Below are 3383 nucleotides of genomic sequence, written 5' to 3'. Positions count from 1 at the left end.
AAGACATCACCAGGCCTCAAGGATCGGAGCACAGAGGACTGGTGGCAGAGCCCGTGCTTGCTGTATGGCAATGCCCAGGGCATTCCTTGCCCAATGGGAAACTGGGTGCACAGGCCTGGGTCTGTGTCTAAGGGGATGCGGGGTTCTTCCTTTTCTCCCATTACTGTATGTGTCTCTCCATTCAGTGAACCCAAATGGAAGGACATTCTTTTTAAACCTAAGGGTTGGGCCTGAATGACGATTACTTTGCACACGTGCCTTATAGGTGCCAAATGTGTACTCCAAATGTGGCATTAACGTTGACATCCCTGTGGGTTCAAGCCACATGTTTCTGACAAGCTGCAGGAAGCAATGGTAATTTTGGCTTTTTCTCGGTTTTGTAGTCGGATAATGAAAAGCTTTTGTAAAACAGCTGAGTGTCAATATGAGTTCTATGGCTTCAATCTCCTTTAAAAATAAAATTCTTAAGGGTCCAAAACAAAGGAGAGGGGGGCAAATTTAAAAAAAAGAAAGAAAAAAAAAGAAAAGAAAGAAAATCAAACCAAAAGAAAGAAAAAATTGCTGATATTGCCACAAATCATTAGAAATCTCCTGACATGCTGAAACCAAATGGCCATAAGTTCAAAACAAATCAATGACTTGTTTTCAATTTTTTGTGGTTTCCTTCTGCTCCTTCTGCCCCTCTGCCGTCCGATTGGTGATGTTATTCAAACAGGACCGAATCCCTGCCAAGTGCAGGGGCGACCCGACTGCCTCTTTCATCTCGGCTCTCAGGGGGCTTTCCCGTGCGTCTCTTTTTGAGGGGCAGCGTGTCGCTGGGGACCTTCCTGGCCTTGGCGAAGTGCTGGCGCTTCTTGTGCTGGGATGCGTACCCGCTGTTCCCCAGGGCATCCTTGGCCTCCTTCTGGCTGGGCTTCCTGTCGTCCTCCTCCGTTTCGCTGTGGCTCTCGTGGCTCTGGAAGCTGCCCTCGCTGCCCTCCTGGCTCCCCTTGGTGGCAAACTCGTAGTGGTTGTCGGCCGAGGAGGAGGAGGAGGAGGAGACGGAGTCGCTGGTGGGCGAGGTGCTCCGGGCGTTGGAGGACTTGGCACTGCTATAGTTGTGATCCTCCTTTGGGTCTCCGCTGACCACGGGGGAGCCGCAGGATGGCTCACTCTCAGTCCGCATCCGGCAACTGGTGATGTCTTGCTTCATGGCTGCCCTCATTCCAATGGGAGTGATTGGCAATGGCCGGATGCCAGGAAACAGCCCTCGGCTCAGAACCCGCGCTCCATTTTGTATCACTCCTGGAGAAACTTGCAGAAGGGCTCCGTTTCTCTTGAAGAAGGTACTGCCCGGCCAGATGGGTGGACCTGATGGGCTTTGATATGCCTGAGGAGAGGTGGGAGGTGGGTGGTAAGGTGTCTTTTTCAAAGCCTGAATTAGATTTTGTCTATACTCTGGGTCTATGCACCATAACGACCCTTTCCCAATACTCTGACTCCTCGCTTTGTCCACTTTCTTAACACACTTATTCAATGACAAATTATGTCTCACTGAGTTTTTCCACCCAGTAGGTGCATTCGCAAAATACGGAAAATGTTCCAAGATCCAGTTGTAGATATCCTTCACTGGCAGGCGCTTGGTTGGAGAGTCCTCGATGGCCATAAATATGAGGCAGCTAAAGGAGTAGGGGGGCTTGCAGTTGGGGTTCTGCCTGGCATCATAGGGCATGTCAGAGTGGGCTGGGGATGGAGGGGTGTCGTCGTCCAGGTCCTGGACAGGGCTGACACTCCTGAGGACCGACTCCCCAAAGCTCTTCAGCAAGTTCTTGCTCTCATGCTGCCAGTTCAGGTTGGTCAGCTCTTCATCTCCCATGGTCCCCTCTTCTAATCTGATGTCAGGCAGAGAAAAGTCGAGGTCATCGTCTTCCTGAAGGGCCTTGGAGAAACCACTGCCCCGGTAACACTGACTCAGTCCACTGGACACTCTAATTCCTGAGCTTTCTGGCTTCTTACTGGCAGGCATGACTGGACCCATTTATGTGAAGGCTCCTGGCCGGAGCGGAGCACTGGGGCGCGGGGCGCCGCTGCCCTTCAGCGGAGCCGACAAACTTTCGCGGGCGCCCAGCCGGCGTCGCTTGGTGGCCCCGCAAGGACGCGCGGGCGCGGCGCGGCGAGCCCCGGGCGGCTGGGGGCGGCCGCGGGCGCGGGCGGCAGGGGCGCGGGGGTCGCGGCGCGGCATGGGACCTGCGGCTTCCGCCTGGCGCGCCGCGCGTCCTCCCGCCGGCCCCGCCGCTCTCCCCGCCCGGTCCCGCCTCCCGCTCGCCTCCGCCAAGGCGCGTCGGGCCGGGGCGCGCCGAGCGGCGAGAAATTGTTTCTCACTTTAATTCTACTGGATAAATTCTGAGCGATGGTATACCTGGATGATATGGTAGTTCTATTTTTAGTTTTCTGAGGAAGCTCCGTACTGATTTCCATAAAGGTTGCAGTAATTTACATTCCCACTAGCAGTGTTGAACAACTCCTTCCCCCTCACATTCTCACCATAATTAATTGTTATATGTGTTCTAGATGATTGCCATTCTAATTGGAGTTATATTGAATCTCAATGTAGTTTTGATTTGCATTTCCCTAATGGCTAAAAATGATGACATTCCCTTCTATAATTTTTGCCTTTTTGTACTTTTTCAACAAGTGTCTGTTCAGTTTATTTGCCCATTTATTGTGTGTGTGTGTGTGTGTGTGTGTTGAGTTTTTTGAGTTCTTTATATAATTTAGATATTAATCCTCTGTTGGAAGAGTAGATGAAAATATTTTCTCCCATTCTGTAGGCTCTCTCTTCATGCTTTTGTTTCCTTTGTTATACATAAGCTTTTACATTTTATGCCATTCCATTTATCAATTTTTGGTATTATTTCCTGAGTTTTAAGAGTCCTATTGAGGAAGTCGTTTCCTGCATCTAAATGTTAGTGTTGCCCCTATGTTTTCCTTTAGGAACTGCAAAGTTTCTGGTCTAATTCCTAGGAATTTATGCCACTTTGAGCTGACTTTTTTATAGGGCAAGAAATAGCAATCTAATTTCATTCTTCCACATTTGGCTTCCTAGTTTTCCCAGCACCTTTTACTATAGAGTCTGTCTTTTCTCAACTGTATGTTTTTGGCAAATTTTCATGAATCAGATGGTTTTTGCTCTGTTTTATGTTTTGTTCCATTGATTTACATGTCTGTTTTTATGGTAGTACCATACTGTTTTTGACACTATAACTCTGTACTATAATTTACAATTTGGTTTACCTCTCCACAGTGCTCTTTCTGAACAGTATTGCTTAATTATTCTAAGACTTTTTTTAATGTATAAATTTTAATTTTTTTCTGGTTCTGTGAGAAATGCCATTGGTATGTTG

The 3383-nt window shown here is 48.6% G+C and overlaps 1 pseudogene; it reads right to left on the bottom strand.

Annotated features, from left to right (window-relative positions):
* Nucleotides 1-259: 259 nt before the first annotated feature.
* LOC114079072 (forkhead box protein N3 pseudogene) lies at nt 260-2017 on the bottom strand (annotated as a pseudogene).
* Nucleotides 2018-3383: the final 1366 nt, after the last annotated feature.

Source organism: Marmota flaviventris, chromosome 16 (genome assembly GCF_047511675.1).
Source record: "Marmota flaviventris isolate mMarFla1 chromosome 16, mMarFla1.hap1, whole genome shotgun sequence".
NCBI lineage: Eukaryota > Metazoa > Chordata > Mammalia > Rodentia > Sciuridae > Marmota > Marmota flaviventris.
This window is presented reverse-complemented; position numbering and strand designations above follow the sequence as displayed.